The 16,872-nt window shown below is 49.9% G+C and overlaps 1 protein-coding gene across 3 annotated transcripts in view; it reads right to left on the minus strand.

Moving 5' to 3' along the window:
* The window catches only part of CTNNBIP1 (catenin beta interacting protein 1), a 53,332-nt gene that overhangs the window by 23,663 nt on the left and 12,797 nt on the right, over positions 1 to 16,872 (minus strand). For all 3 annotated transcript variants that reach the window (XM_060079652.1, XM_060079662.1, XM_060079673.1), the window contains one exon: positions 5,797 to 5,881. The gene's annotated coding sequence lies outside the window, so the exon portion shown is untranslated. The remainder of the gene's footprint in view (positions 1 to 5,796; positions 5,882 to 16,872) is intronic.

Raw genomic sequence — 16,872 nt, forward strand, 5'->3', positions numbered from 1 at the left:
ACACGGACTTAGTTGCTCTGCAGCATGTGGGATCTTCCCGGAGCAGGGCACAAACCTGTGTCCCCTGCACTGGCAGGCAGATTCTTAACCACTGCGCCACCAGGGAAGCCCCAGGGAAGCCCCCTCTTTTTCTTGGTGAGTCTGGCTAATAGTTTTGTCAATTTTGTTTATCTTCTCAAAGAACCAGCTTTTAGTTTTATTGATCTTTGCTATTGTTTTCTTTGTTTCTATTTCATTTATTTCTGCTCTGATCTTTATGATTTCTTTCCTTCTGCTAACTTTGGGTTTTGTTTGTTCTTCTTTCTCTAGTTCCTTTAGGTGTAAGGTTAGATTTGAGATTTTTCTTGTTTCTTGAGGTAGGCTTGTATAGCTATAAACTTCCCTCTTAGAACTGCTTTTGCTGCATCCCATAGGTTTTGGATCATCGTGTTTTCATTGTCATTTGTGTCTAGGTATTTTTTGATTTCCTCTTTGATTTCTTCAGTGATCTCTTGGTTATTTAGTAACGTATTGTTTAGCCTCCATGTGTTTGTAATTTTTTCCCTGTAATTCATTTCTAATCTCATAGCATTGTGGTCAGAAAAGATGCTTGATATGATTTCAATTTTCTTAAATTTACTGAGGCTTGATTTGTGACCCAAGATGTGATCTATCCTGGAGAATGTTCTATGCGCACTTGAGAAGAAAGTGTAATCTGATGTTTTGGATGGAATGTCCTATAAATATCAATTAAATCTATCTGGTGTATTGTGTCATTTAAAGCTCCTGTTTCCTTATTTATTTTCATTTTGGATGATCTGTACATTGGTGTAAGTGAGGTGTTAAAGTCCCCCACTATTATTGTGTTACTGTTGATTTTCTCTTTTATAGCTGTTAGCAGTTGCCTTATGTATTGAGGTGCTCCTATGTTGGGTTCATATATATTTATAATTGTTATATCTTCTTCTTGGATTGATCCCTTGATCATTATGTAGTGTCCTTCCTTGTCTCTTGTAACATTCTTTATTTTAAAGTCTATTTTATCTGATATGAGTATTGCTACTCCAGCTTTCTTTGGATTTCCATTTGCATGGAATATCTTTTTCCATCCCCTCACTTTCAGTCTGTATGTGTCCCTAGGTCTGAAGTGGGTCTCTTGTCGGCAGCATATAGATGGGTCTTGTTTTTGTATCCATTCAGCAAGCCTCTGTCTTTTGGTTGGAGCATTTAATCCATTCACGTTTAAGGTAATTATTGATATGTATGTTCCTATGACCACTGTCTTAATTGTTTTGGGTTTGTTTTTGTAGGTCCTTTTCTTCTCTTGTGTTTCCCACTTAGAGAAGTTCCTTTTAGCATTTGTTGTAGAGCTGGTTTGGTGGTGCTGAATTCTCTCAGCTTTTGCTTGTCTGTAAAGCTTTTGATTTCTCCATTGAAACTGAATGAGATCCTTGCCGGGTACAGTAATCTTGGTTGTAGGTTCTTCCCTTTCATCACTTTAAGTATATCATGACACCCCCTTCTGGCTTGTAGAGTTTCTGCTGAGAAGTCAGCTGTTAACCTTATGGGAGTTCCCTTGTATGTTATTTGTCGTTTTTCCCTTGCTGCTTTCAATAGTTTTTCTTTGTCTTTAATTTTTGCCAATTTGATTACTATGTGCCTCAGCGTGTTTCTCCTTGGGTTTATCCTGTATGGGACTCGTTGCACTTCCTGGACTTGGGTGGCTATTTCCTTTCCCATGTTAGGGAAGTTTTTGACTATAATCTCTTGAAATATTTTCTCTGGTCCTTTCTCTCTGTCTTCTCCTTCTGGGACCCCTATAATGCGAATGTTGTTGCATTTAATGTTGTGCCAGAGGTCTCTTAGGCTGTCTTCATTTCTTTTCATTCTTTTTTCTTTATTCTGTTCCGCAGCAGTGAATTCCACCATTCTGTCCTCCAGGTCACTTATCCGTTCTTCTGCCTCAGTTATTCTGCTATTGATTCCTTCTAGTGTAGTTTTCATTTCAGTTATTGTATTGTTCATCTCTGTTAGTTTGTTCTTTAATTCTTCTAGGTCTTTGTTAAACATTTCTTGTATCTTCTCGATCTTTGCCTCCATTCTTTTTCCGAGGTCCTGGATCATCTTCACTATCATTATTCTGAATTCTTTTTCTGGAAGGTTGCCTATCTCCACTTCATTAAGTTGTTTTTCTGGGGTTTTATCTTGTTTCTTCATCTGGTACATAGCCCTCTGCCTTTTCATCTTGTCTATCTTTCTGTGAATGTGGTTTTTGTTCCACAGGCTGCAGGATTGTAGTTCTTCTTGCTTCTGCTGTCTGCCCTCTGGTGGATGAGGCTACCTAACCGGAATGATCTTTTTAAAAGCCAGACGGATGACATTTCTCCCCACTCCAAACTACTCCAGGATACGCTTCACGCCCTTGCCAGGATCCCACATGGCCAGCCCTGCCTCTTGCTCCCACTCCTCCCCTCTGTCTCGCTGGCCCTTGGTCTGTTTCTAGGACCTGCCAACAAGCTCCTCCCCAGCAGCCTTTGCACTGGGGTCCCCAGGCTGGAACTGGCTTCTTTTCCGCTCACTTAGATGCCATCCTGGTGAGCCTTTCCTGACTGCATGACCGAAGCAGGTCATGTGCCCCACCCAGGCCCTCTTGGACACACAGTCCCATCACATCCCAGTTTATTTTTCTTTTGTTTTTTTTTAGGCCACACCATGCGGCACGCAGATCTTTGTTCCCCGACCAGGGACTGAACCCGTGCCCCCTGCATTGGGAGCATGGAATCTTAACCACTGGACCACCAGGGAAGTCCGTCGTCTGCTTCCTAGAGCACCTGCCGGGGTGCTCGCTCCCTGTCTTCCTGCACCTGCTGGAGGGCCGGGGCCGTGGCTGCTTCGCTTGCCCCATCTTGCCGCAGCCCTGGCCCAGTTGGCTGAAGAGAGAACCCAGACAGCCTGTGGGGTCTGGACTTCCACCCCCTACCATCTCCACCTCACTTACGGTCAAATGCAAGTCCCTAATCCAGTCTCCATAACCAAATTTAACTTTTCCAAAGACTCTCATTCCTGAGTATTTTGTGTGCCTTGGGCTGTCGTGTTCTCCGAGGTCATCTGAAATGCTCCATGAAGCCTTCAAATTGGGAATTAGGGCTTCCAGGGGTAAAAGTCTTCTGATTCTGTCTCGTGTCCAAGGGCTAATGGTCAGTTGGCCCTCTCCTTGTGGAAGACAAGGGACTGGCCACTAGGTGTCGCCACACACAAAAGAACCAGAGCTCCAGGGCCACACCCACCCGTTCCCTTACCCCCGTGCCACTGCCCCCTCACCCCCACCCCCTCGGCCCCCAACACATGCCCCCCAAAGGCCCTTCTGGTCCAAGGCTTCATAGTGGTCCTACTGTCACAAACCACCCCCAGCCCTGGGTCCCAGAGCAAGCTCTATCCCCCCATTTAGGGGTCAGCTCTACCCAGGCAAGGGTATGTCTCTGGTTTTGCTGTGCGTCCCACGACCTCGGGACGCTGGCTTCACAGAGGTTGAGAGCCCCTTCCTCACTGTCCTTTCCTGACCAGCCAAGCTTCCTCCAACAGGGGTATGAGGGCTCAGAACCCACAGGAGTAAGTGTGTGTGGGTGCCCGTGTCAATCATTTTACACGGGGCCTATTTCACAGTACTTTGCTCCTCTCAACAATCCTACCCTTGGTGTCCTGTACAGACCGGTGCTGTTGCACTGTAGCTCCACTATCCCCGGGGACCCACCACACTCACAGTGTGATTACCAGGGGGCCTCACACACCCAGCCGTGGGCCTGGGGTGTCGTTGGTCCCTGAATGGGTCTTTGGGGCCAGGTCACTCCCTGTTCACACTTCCCTGGCAGAGACCAGTTCTTAAATTGTTTCTCCTTGCATTGGGAGGACTCCTGCCATTCCCCAAAATTCTGGTCTTCTAGGATTCTTCGAGCTCTAGTGTGAGCTGACTCCACCCTGCTGCCTGACAGACAGAACACCCAGGGATGGGTCAGGGCCGACTGCGGCGTGAACACGTGTTCCTGCCCTCCACACTCCAATCCTGATGGACGAGAACCTTGGGACCTGTTTACATAATTCCGTCCTAAACAGAAGCTGCATCAAGGGTGCCAATGTGAAGGAAATAATTGAAGAGAATAAATCACAATCAACCCAAACAACAACGACCTTTCAGTCGCTGGTATGCTGCAAGTGTATTACAGTGTGTTTGAGTTTGGTGCCTATACAAGCAAACATGTGGTTAAGTTTTCATCACAGTTTTGACACACATCAGATTAACTTCACTTGAGAATTCTTATTCTTCCCTGTAGGGATCAAGAACTGGTCTCCACTTAAATGTGTCAAATTACCTAAGTCCAAACCGCAAAGAATTTGGACACAATAATTATTCATTCAGTCCTCACCTGTGAGAGCTGAAGGTAAGGTAACGTTGCTTCTCAGTTATAGTCTCCTGGCGACCCCATAAACACACCACCGCCTAAGATGGTGGAGCTTCCATCCTAAATCCTAAGAAAATCCCTCAGTGTTAACTGCCCAAGTCAGAGACCGACCTGCTCCCTCTCTTAAGATATAACATTCTGGAAGCTAAACAGGGAGAGGCATACATGAGCCAAAAAATAGAAAATGGAAAGAAACATGCAACTATCAACTATGCAAACGAAAGGCGAGGGGAGAGACTCGTGGCTAAGTGGATGTTGTGCCACAGATATCCACGGCTTATGCGAAAGTGGGCGTGATTCCAGAAAATTACACCTGATTGGGACAAATGCACTTCAGAGAAATGGAGGTCCATACATTCACTGCAGACACACAGATGCATTCACCCCCCCACACCCCTTCCACACACTTCTGTTGGTTCTGAGCCTGCATCTCTGTTGAAGGAAGGTTGGTAGGTAAAAGACAGTCAGGAAGGGGTTCCCAAGCACTGGGAAGGACGCATACAAAGTGACAAATGTGGCTCGTGGCCTGGGAGGCCGCACCGCATTTTCTGGGAGGCATCGAGGTCGTCCGTAAAATACCACGTTCCTGCCCAGAGATTAGAGGGACCTAATCTCTATGCACATGAGTTCCAGCTTGGAAACAGCTGATCTCAGTTTGGAAGAATTGGGAGGTAGTGCAGGAAAGACCCAGAGAGCAGGACATGCAGAAGTCAGACCCATTCTGATAAACGACTTTGAAAGCTGGCCTCCCTTTGACAGGCGGGGGGCTGGGGGTGGGTGCCCAACTACAAACACAGCCACCTGCACTCCTTTTTATTTATAAACTTAAAGCTAATGCTGTTTAACACCCACACTTATGTAAATTGGAATATACATTTATACCCAGGGTGGTCTACCACCTGCTTGTAAATGCTGCCTGACCTCAGGCTTGGCCAGACAACGGGGGGCGCCTATAGGTACACAAGCCACCTCTCCCCCATGGGTCCCAGCACTTGGCTTTTGTCCATTAAAAAAAAAGTGATATATTTTAAATGTTCATGTTTTAAAATGTACATTTTCATCTGTACAATGTTTACACTGCATGAAAATACAATGCCATATAACTGTGTGATTCACAGAGCTTATATAAAATATTAATTCAGACCTTACACATCTTAACAGCCTAAAAGACATCAGCAGAACCACAACGCTCACTGTTAAGAACCCACACAGCTGAAGCAATGAGCATTATCAGGGACGATGAAGAAAAGATATGAGATGTGCTAGCTTCACGGTCAGCCCTAGAGCCGGTACCCAAGGCCCTCTCCTCAACGCCGTTCTATGGCCACTCTACCAGACGTCCTTCCCCTGGGGTCCTTACCTGCTTCTGGAAATCACCTTCAGGAAAACAGGTGCTCAACTGTGACGGGCAGGTTGTGGCCGGGGAGAAGGAGGAAGGTGCAGCCCTGTGGAAACACAGAACCCAGGTCACGGGAGGAGCCAGGAGGAGCCCACGGCCGGTGCTGTGGGATACAGGCGGATGGCGGGAAGCTTGTGGCCAAGGGCCCTGCACGGTCCAGAAATCTCTGTATGTCTGGCCAGCCCAGGAACTTGCACCAGCACCCTGGGATAAGGTGCTGACTGCAGCTATGCACTGTCATTTCCAGCCAAAGCAGGTCACCACACACCCTCCTCCCCTTGGGTTAGTCACCGAGGCCAATTGAGAGCGAGGCCAATTGAGAGCCGTGCTGGGAGATGTCGAGGACCAGAGTGAATCACTCCCGGGCAGCTGATAGGCAAGTCCTGCACCTGCCCGAGAAGGCGTCCCACCCACCAAACAACACAATGAGCCAGGCACAGCTACCTTGGCACTCCGCCCACTTTGTGCTCAGACTTGCATGGTGTTTGTGTGCTTGGGGAACATCTGTAGTTATATATGGAAACATAAGTTTACACACACACACACCACAGATGCAGATAATTTACAACCTCCTAGTCTGGCCACAGGTCTGCTTGCCCCAGACACCCCTTCTAGGAATCAGAGAACATCCTCTTCTCTTCTTTGGCCTTCCACACACACCCTCACCGTCTGGGTCCTCTGCAGGTTGACCGGGCAGGAGGGAGGCTGCTAATGGTGGGTGGAGGTGCAGGTGGCAGGGGCTGGAGTCTCGCCTGCCCGCGGCAGCCCGGCCACCCCTCCGCTGAGGCGCATGGGCCTCGGAGCACTTGGTTTAAAGGTGGACTCCTGGCTCTCAGCCCTGCGGTGAGGACAGATGTCTTTGGATAATTGAGAAACCTATTCTAGGGGACCAAGGGGAGCTCTGCAACCCATCTGTCTTCAGCAATCTCTGCTACTCACTCACCCAAGAGGCTGAGGAAAATGTGCTTTCCAGAGGAAGTGAGATTTAGAAGCCTCCCCTACAGGGGAGACCCTGGGTCTCTGGTCTGCAGAGCCCTTTGACCAGTGATGGCCCTGGGATGGAAGAGCAGTCACCCGCCACTGCCACCCGCCCCCCACCCTCAGCCTACCCTACAGGAAAGACATTTACAGCAATTAATTGCTCTTTTATTCCTCTAGACATCAAAGCACTGAAATACCAAGGATCCCTGGGGAACCTTCTACCCAAGTCCCCACATTCATTCAAAAAGAGATGAAAAGAGACAACCTTCTCCCACTTCTGAGGGGCTTTAACTTCTCCAACTATCACAACAGCCAATTAGCCTCCTACTGTCTACAGGGCTCGGACTGTCCAAGAAGCAGAGAGGAGCCTTGGCTTCACGACTTGAAGGAGAGGGCGCCTATGGGATGTGGTGGCTCCTGATGGGACCATCTGGGGACTCACACCAGCTGTTCCATTTGCCACCCGATGATCAGGCCAATGTTCCCAATTTACAGAGGAGGAAACCGAGGACCAAAGCTCCTGGGGCCCCAGAGCCGGTGGAGACGGTGAGCACGCTCCCGGAGCCAGACTCTGTTTCCGGTTCTACTCTGTCGATGGTCAGCTGTGCAACCTGAGGTCAGTCACTGCCCTCTGAGCCCTCCAGTCTGCCACTGATCAAAAGGAAATCAGGACCTCTACCGTGTCCTCCCTCGGAGGATGCAAGGAGATGAGGGCTGGCTTCATGAGCATGAGGCCTGGGCACCAGCACAGGTCCGAGCACTCATAAGGGCCCTACTCTTGGTTTAATGCTCTCCTGTTGCCGTCTTACAATTCTGAATAATTTTTTAACAAGGGGTCCTGCATCGGGTGCCACAGACTATCTAGCCAGTCCAGAATGAGGGAAAGGATGTCAAGCGCTCTCAACTGCCAAGGGGCCCGTAACCTTAAGTAGACATGACATGGACTCAGGCAAGATTTACTAGAATAAAACCTCTCTAGGTGAACACAGCCCTGTGTCAGGCTCAGGGAGCAGGAGGTACAAAGGTGGGGCTGTGACAGTAAGCCTGCCTTCCAGGAGCTACCAGAATGGCTGAGGAGACCACACTGCACAAGGCAGATGGAAAACAACACAAATAATACGTAACAATGAACCAAAAAGATAGGTCAGGTTAAAAACACAAACACTTCCAAGAGTGCCAACTGCATGTAACGTGCCGTGCCCAGCACCTCCCCCTGAGCAGCTCAGAGGTGAGAGGAAAAAACCCAGGGCCTCGACCCAATGTAGTTAAAGTGGCAGAGTAAGGGGACGTGCAAAGCTCTGTGACAACACAGAGGAAGGGGAGGGACCAGCTCCCAGCAGAAGACCCTGAAACTGGGTCTTGAAGGATGAATAGCAGGAGTTTGCTGGTAGAGAAGATGGGGAAGGGCGTTGCAGGCAGAGGGAACAGACATTCTTTGAACAAACAATTACTGAGCATCTGTTTATTATATGCCACGCCCTGTGCTGCGCATTGAGGACACACAGGCGAGCATGCTTGTGATGATGGCTCCCAGTGAGCAGGGGAGACAGGCATGAATCAAGTCACATCCTGGTAAACGGAGCCTCAGATGGTGATAAATGATGGGGGTCGGGGGTCGGGGGTGGTAAGTGCAAGGTGCCCTAGGACACGCAGCTGGGAATCTGACCTCACCCTGGGGGGAGGCACCCTTGGAGGTGACTTCTGAGCTGTTACCCAGGTCAGGAGGAGCTGGGTTGGGGGACACACACACACGCACACACACGTGTAAAGGTCCTCAAACAGGAAGAGACTGGGCCTTTGGGAAAACTGGAGGAAGAAGGTGTAGCTGAGGCCGGGGAGGCAGGTGAGGGGCTCAAGGTGCTGGACCACATGGGTCTCGGGGGGGTGAGGAGAGGTTCAAGCGAGAGAGTCGGGTAAAGCCTGAGACCCCTGTGGCTGTGGCGTGAGGGCTGCGGTGTGAGGAGAGATGGGGAGAAGCTGGAGGGGAGGTCCCTGCTGGGCCAGGTGAGGGCCGGGGCTTGGGCTGCGGGGTGACGGAGAAGGGACGGTGAGGATGGGAGGGCTTGGGACACTTCGGCAGGTGGAAATGCGGGACAGGAGCAGTGTCGGAGCCTGGACTGCACTGCGGTTGCGGGAGCGGGTGTGGGTGTGATGTGCCAGCTGCCGGTCTGCTGGTGACGGCCCTGAGGACAGGCCAACAGCTGGGGCTGGGCTCCCAGGGCCACGGAGAAGCCCCTGGGTGGAAACAGAGCAGGCTTGTCCTTCAGATGAAGTCGGTACCACCGTGCACATCCACAAAGTGTTCTGGAGACGGAGTCAGGACGTGGTGACTGACCAGATCCGGGAAACATCTGGGGCACTTCTAGGAGACGCTGCGCTGGATGGGGCGGGGGGCTGGGGGGGCACTTTGGGAAGAAGGAGCAACATGGGTGACAGCGAAGAACTGACATCCTGGCATGTCACGTACCAGCCGTGTGGCCTTGGGGAACGCATTCATTCATGCAATCAACAGACGTTCTGAGCACTTACTGGGACTGGGATACAGCAGTGAAAAAACAGGCAAAAGTCCCTATGTACATTCTAGGGAGAAGGGAGAACAGACAAAACGAAATAAACAAGAAGTAATCAGTGGGTAAATAACCCAGTAAGGAGGAAGGAGATAGGTACTCTGATTAAAAAACCGAGCTGGCTGAGAGGAAAAGGAGGTGTCAGTGGTCAGGTGAGCGGGTGAGCCAGGGGAAGCCTGGGGGAGCTGGACTGGGGCCCTGGGCGCAGCGGGAGGGACACCAGCGAGGGGAGGAGGGGGAGGGGAGCGGATCAAAGGAGGGATAAGGGTGGGGGTGGTGCGGAACAGGACCTCCTTCCACGTTCCACGTGCTGCCCGGAATGCTTGGTTTCTCAACCTCAGCACTAGTGACATTCTGGACTGGATAGTTCTCTGTTGCGGTGACTGTGCCACCCATGGGAGGTTATTTAGCAGCATCCCTGGGCTCTACCAGCCACAAGCACCTCCCCCTTGGTTGTGACCAAGCATGTCTCCAGACTTTGCCACGTGCTCCCTGGGGGGTAAAATCTCCCCCAGGTGAGAACACTGCTTTAAAGAAACAGCTGACATATATGCTGGCTTGCTGTTGGCCAGGCGCTGTTCTGAACCCTCCACGTATATGAATCATTCAGTCTTTGCAGCAAGCATCCCTATAAGGTTTTACAAATGCAGGCACTAGTCTATGCTCACCCAGCTAGCCCGTCCTAGTCTGTTCTGGGGCAGGATTCAAACCCAGAACGTCCAGGCTCCCCCCCATGCTACACTGCTCTCCAGTAAACACGTAAGTGGACAGAAACGCGCTCAGCAGAGGGAGGCAGCCCTGAGCCTCATCTGCAGCCCGGGCTGTGAGTCCCACTTGGGGTGGCACCTCAGGGCCCCCAGCGACATCAAAGCTGGGGCACCAGAGAGAACTTCCCCAAGCTCCACTCTCAGTAATTAAACCGCAACCTCCCAGACTCTAAGGCCTCGTGAGCAACCACCTTAATTAATAAATTCCACATTTCGGCCTCCTCCACCTAGACCCAGGCTCGGCGTTCTTGAAGCTCACTCCACCAGCAGGAGCAAAACAGGTGTAATGACGGCTCTGCTGCTCAGGCAGTTTGCAGGACGCAGCACCATTCTTAGGTGATGAGCTTGGGATAAGGAATTTGTCCTGGGGTCACCAACCCAAATTCCAACCTGCCCCAAAGCTCCTTCCTGCTCTGTGAAGCCAGGTGAAGCTGCAGAACAACAGTGATAATTACTGTGGTTGCTAGAGCATTCCTAAGGGCCAGGCACAATGTCAGGCCTGTTCAGCACATGGGCTCCTCACAACAAGCCTGCAAGGCAGGAATTATTCCCATTTTATAGACGAGACAACCAAGGCTCAGAGAAGGTAAGTAACCTGCTCAAGGCCATGGAGCTAACAGGTGACAAGCCTGGATTTGAAAATCCACGCTTTCTCTCCATCCTATCAGCCCCATCCAGTTCAGAAGCTGATAGAAACATTAGCCATTTTATTTTATTTTTTTGGCCACGCCCCATGGCACGTAGGATCTTAGTTCCCCAACCAGGGATCGAACCTGTGCCCCCTGCACTGGAAGCACGGAGTCCTAACCACTGGACCGCCAGGGAAGTCCCATTAGCCATTTTAACTGAAATTGAAATGAAAACCCACTTTACAGGGAAAAGGCAAGCCAGAGCCCAAAATAACTGCTAATCAGAAAATGAAATAAGGCAGTATAAGAAATAAATACAGGGAATGGTTCTTGATGGAATCCAGGGAGGGGAGAGGTGAGGGAGTCATAGGCTGCTATTGGGCAACTGGAGAAAATTTAATAGTGATTATTTATTAGATATTAGTATTGTATTAATGCTATATGTGTTGAATGTGATGAATATATTGTGGTTATGTTGGAAAACAACCTGGTTCTTGAGAGATACAGGCTGAGTATTTAAGGGTGAAATGTCTCAGTGCTTGCAACTTACTCTGAAATGGTTCTGGACAAAAAGTGTGTGCATGAGTGTGTGTGTATATGTATGCATGTGTGTGAGTATGTGTATGTGTATATGTGCAAGCATGTATATGTGAGTGTGTGTGTGTCAGTGTGTATGTGTGAGTGCTGTATGTATATATGTGTGTATGTGTATATGTGTGTGTTTGTATTAGTGTGTATGTGTATATATGTGTATGTGTGTATATGTGTGTGAGCGTGTATGTGTATATGTATGTTATTGTGTATGTGTATGTATGTGTATGTGTGTTTATGCATGTGAGTGTGTATGTGTATGTGCGTATGTGTGTATGTGTATATGCGTGAGTGTGTACATGTCTGTATATATATGTGTTTGTGTTAGTATGTGTATGTGTTTATGTGTGTATGTGTATGTGCGTGAGCGTGTATGTGTATATGCATGTGTTTGTGCTACTGTGTATGTGTATATGTGTATGAGTGTGTGTGTGTGTATGTGTGTGTGTGTTTATGTGTATATGTACGTGTTTGTGTCTGTGTATATGCATGTGTTTGTTAGTGTGTACGTGTGTGTGTTTGTGTGTATGTGTGTGTGAGCATGTACGTGTATATGCATGTGTTTGTGTTAGTGTGTGTGTGTGTGTGTATGCGGAAATGTGTGTGAGTATGTGTGAGTGTGAGTATGAACAGAGACACAGTGCGTGAGCAAATACGGCAAAGGTTAACACTGGTGAATCCAGGTAAAGGGCACAGGTGTGTTCACTGCACTATTCCAAGTTTCCTGTAGATTTGAAATCAAAATTAAAGGTCAGGAAAACGTTAAAAAGCCCCTGGGAAGTGGGGTCGCAGCAGGAGAGGCTGCAGGTGCTCTGGAGGCCCCAGGGCGGCCCTCAGCCGCGGGGGAGCAGCTGGGAAGCCCAGACACCAACAGGCCCTCCTCCCCGGCCGCAGGTCTGCTGCACAGGAGATTCTGGAACTCTCAATCTCAACACCCACCCTCCCAACACCTCCTAACTCAGAGCTGCCACCTGCCCCTTCACAGCAACAGGGCACTTTCTCTTCCAGGTGTGAGCCGCTCTGATGAAAGCCCTTCGGTGAACTTCTTGAAGCGTGAAAATCAAATCCACATGACATCATTCAAAACAGCCCAACATCCAGAGCGCAGCCACCCTGCCTGGCTGCCCAGACAACAGGGGGAAAGGCATCCACACAGAAAACCACAGTCAGCCTGGGAAGGGGGCTTCGGGGTGCACTCTCCTTTCCGTGGCCTGACTCCCCTCGGAGAGAGCCTGCCAGCCACTCTTGCACATGGAGCGTCACACAAACCAGAGGACACGGGGGCAGGCACAGACAGACCTGCACGCCAGATAGGAAGGGGCTCCCTCCACTGCACCCTCGGGCAGGGGCGGGCAGGCAGCCCCTGGCCACCCACCACGGTCCCTGCTTGGCGCTGGTTCTCAGATAGGGGCACTTGGCAATGTCTGGAGAAAGGAGGATTTTTGATTGTCACAACTGGGAGGCTGCTCCTGGGAAGAACCACCTACAGTGCACAGGACGCGCCCCGTCCCCCCAGCCCCACGCCCATAGCGCCGAGGATGAGAAGCCCTGCCGGGTGGCCACCTTCATTGCCACTTGCACCAGGCTCATTGAGCATCTCCGGCCTTCACATCTGCTGTACCCTCAGCCTAGAATGTTCCTCCCTATTTACTGTTCACTGTTCGATCGTTACCTTTTTGAAGCCTGTGTTTGCACACTCACCCAAATTTCCTCTACTCAAAGCACTGCACAAGCACTGCACCTGGGTGTCTGTGCCTCTATTTCCACCTCCAAACTGGAAGCTCTCTGAGGGCAGGCCACAGGGTGGTTTAAGTCCTTCGTGGGCCCAGGCAGCCTTATTCTCACAGACATATTAAAATGGACCCAGGGACCTCCCTGGCGGTCCAGTGGTTAAGACTCCGTGCTCCCAATGCAGGGAGCCCGGGTGCGGTCCCTGGTCAGGGAACTAGATCCTGCATGTCGCAACTAAGACCCGGTGCAGCCAAATAAATAAATAAATAAATAATAAATAAAATGGACCCATATCTCTCATTAAATAGAATTCTCATATAACTCCTATGAGTAGAGGGAGCAGATACTTTTTCTTTTCAGGTCTCCAGTATTTTTGTGGACCCTCGAAAAGCTTGAAGACTGTAGGCTCTGTGCTGAGGAATCTGGTGGGTTCCTGCTGCTGTCAGTCACATCTGGAGTCCCATGCACAGTTAAGTGAATGAACAGATTTCAGATTCACCTGGGAACCACGAAGGAAGGCCCCAGCCTCAGAATGTCCTCACCTCAGAGAACCTAAGACATCAAGGAACTGAAGGAGCCTGCATGTACAGACTATAAATGTTGATGTAACTGGATTGGTGAAAGGCGTCTGTTTAAAACTTCTGGGGACTTCCCTGGTGGTCCAGTGGTTAAGACTCTGCGCTTCCACTGCAGGGGGCCTGTGTTCGATCCGGGGTCAGGGAACTAAGATCCCACATGCAGCGTGGCCAATAATAATAATAATAATAAAAACAAAAACTTCTGGTTAAAAAAATTTTTTTATCCTGTGATTTTGGCCTGGTTGGTAGAAAAGGTTACCCAGAGCTCACTGTCTCTTCAAGTCCTTTTTACAGCTAAGCAAGAGTACCTGGCAGGCCTGCTCTGACAGCCTCTGGGTTCAGCCAGCACAGTGCAAACAGGAAGGGAACGCGGAGCCAGGGGAAGTTTCCTCGGCTGCACTGGGACACTCGGATCCCGGGCGAAGTCCTTAAGCTCTGTAGTTCTGACCGAGGGACGTGCAGGTGGTGGTTTTATCCCTGCACCGTAGGGGGACAAGGACAGGAGGAAAGAAAGGCATCTTCTGACCTAATTTAAAAAGAGATTCTTTTTTCCTTCACAGAGAACAGCTGGAGCCCTGGAACTTGGCCAAGCCGGGGCCTGAGACCTGAAATCAGGAACCAGTGCGCCTACAAAATCCGGCTCCGGATTTTCCTCTGATTCAGTCTGACCTTTGGCCTCTTGCAGGTTCCAAGGGGGTGGGTAATGCAGACTCCAGAGCCCTTGTCTATTTATGAGTGGATGTAAGGGCAGGCACTCCCACTCCTGGGCAGGCTCTCTCAAGCTGGATGACCTTCACCGCGGGCTGAGCAGCACCTGGCGGTGTCAAAAGCTCACCTGTGCAGGCTGGTGGCAGAAGGACACTTTTTCTCTCCTGTGACCCAGATCAACATCGAGATGCCCCCAGCGTGCTGACAACCCACCACCGCCCCCCCGCAAAGGGAAAACTCAATCTGCATTGCTGGTCAGCCTTCTTAGGGATTGGGCTGAAGTCAAATTTGGGCCGGAAGGACCAGTTCCAAGCCTAATAATCCCAGGGAAGGAGCCTGGCCACGTTTCACAGACCTTGGGTCACCTCCAGAGAAAGAGGCCAGAATGGAAGTTTTAACCCACGGAAGCTCCATCAACCCCACTGCCCACAGCTATGCCAACTCTTGCAGGGTCACCATTTAAAACGTTAATTAAATTGGGAAATTTAAAAGTTGTTGGTTTTTGGTGGCGGGGCTGTTTTTTTTTTAAAGAGGAAGGGGGAAAACTGACACAGTGCTGTTTATTTATCAGGAGCTACATAAGGTCCCTTCACTCAGAGCCACGTGGGCTCGTTCACACCAGCCTCCTGCCGAAGGGGACAAGCCTTGTTCTCAGGGGCAGGCCCAGACAAGGCGGCCCAGGTCTTCCGATGCCTGCCAGCAGGTGGGTTGCTCAAGGACCACCGCCCTCTCCAGCTCTGCCCCCGCTCTCCCTCCATCCCTTCCCTCCGTTGAGGTCTCCTATAATTGGTTCAAATAAATCAGTTTCCTGGACCAGGCTCACTGCATCCCCTCAGAATGGGGCCAGAAAGGCCTCCAGCTTCCTGTTGCGAGAATTAGGTCATGAAACCAATTGGGCTGCTCGCAGGGTGAGGGCTCAGTCTCCCTGGGGTGGCCTCCAGAGCCAGCCCCCTCCTCACTGCCCAGCTCCGGGGATGGCTGTCCTCAGGACCCAGCTGAGAGGCCCCAGGCCTGGCCTCCTGGGTGAAACTTTTTGTAAACTCTTAAGAACATAAGTTTTAGGATTCCTGCCTCCTCTTTCCTATAGGCTTTCAGCATACAGGTATGTGCTAATGTGCATAAAAATAAAGCTAGTTTGTTTACCTCGAAAACGTATCCATACTATTGCAATACACTGCAAGCGTTCATTACACCCTCATGTCACATAAGCCACACTGTTTGTTTGTTTGGATAACTGCTTCTGCTCCGTGACACAGGCCGTGACCTTCCCTCTCCTTTCCCTCCAGCCACCTCAGAACAAAAAATAATCCAAGGAAGAAGGAAACCTCCCCCTAAGAGGCTGCTGAACACACAGTTTCCTTCCTCCCTAAATGTTTAACAAGCTAATAATCAAAATAAAAAAGATTTTAAACAGAGGCAACTTCAGAATCTGCATGTGTTCATTCCATTAACTTGCTGGGGAAGTAGCATGAAGATGAGAACTTCTGATGGGTCACAAAACTCATCCAGTCTGGAGACAATGACGCTGGAGGCTGGAGGGGAAGGGAGGGAGGATCAGGGAAAATGCACAGGCTCTGAGGAGATGGGAAAACACAGCGCCCCAAACAGCAGGAACCCACCCACAGTCACCTGCTCAGGGCCAGGGCCACTGTGGAAGAGCTCAGGAGAGTGGGCAGAAATGGATGGGAGGCCTTAGGGGCCTGTGTGAAAGCTCTAAGAAAGAAACGACCCCCAGTTCCAATGGGCTGCACACAAACACCCAGACCAGTGTAGGGGAGGAAAACTTCTCCCTTCTTCCCTTTAAGGTCTTTGGTTGGTCTAATAATTAAATTGACAGGAGACATTAACAAGAGAAAAATTTAATTTCGTACATATGGGAGCCCCAAAGATATGTGGCTTGAAGTAGTGACCAGAGCAGGCATCTTTTATATCTTTTAGACAAAGAAACGATAAATTTGTGAAGAATTGACAAGACAAAGAAGCTTGGGCTTGGGGTAGTAAATTAGTGAGGAAGTAACAAGGTTTGTTTATACAGCCTTCTCAGCCTTGAATCCCCTGGCTCTGGTGATAAGGATGCCTTCTACCCCCTGGTACAGGGAAGGCACCTTTCACATGGGAGATTTATTTCCTGCTTTCAGGGGGATAAAGGAGGGTCAGAGGGCCCTTCTTTCACTGGCTGTTTCTCAGGAAACTATAATTCAAAATAATCAATATGCCAAAGTGGTACATTTTGGGATGGCATATTCTGCTCCCCACCCACTCAGCACGCCCAGATAATCCAGTTCAGAAGCCAAAGCCCCATCATCCATTTGTAATGACATCCTCCACCCCCAAAGCCACGAAACCATTAGTCACCAAGTCACAGAGAGGGAGAAGAAGCTCCCAGCAAAACTGGCCTGCAAGCGCTCCCCTGGCAAAAAGACTCCTGGTTTTACAGGCCAGCTATTCACCTCAGACTGTCAAATTTCATAAAATGAAACCCAGG

The sequence above is a fragment of the Mesoplodon densirostris genome, chromosome 2, assembly GCF_025265405.1.
Source record: "Mesoplodon densirostris isolate mMesDen1 chromosome 2, mMesDen1 primary haplotype, whole genome shotgun sequence".
Classification (NCBI taxonomy): domain Eukaryota; kingdom Metazoa; phylum Chordata; class Mammalia; order Artiodactyla; family Ziphiidae; genus Mesoplodon; species Mesoplodon densirostris.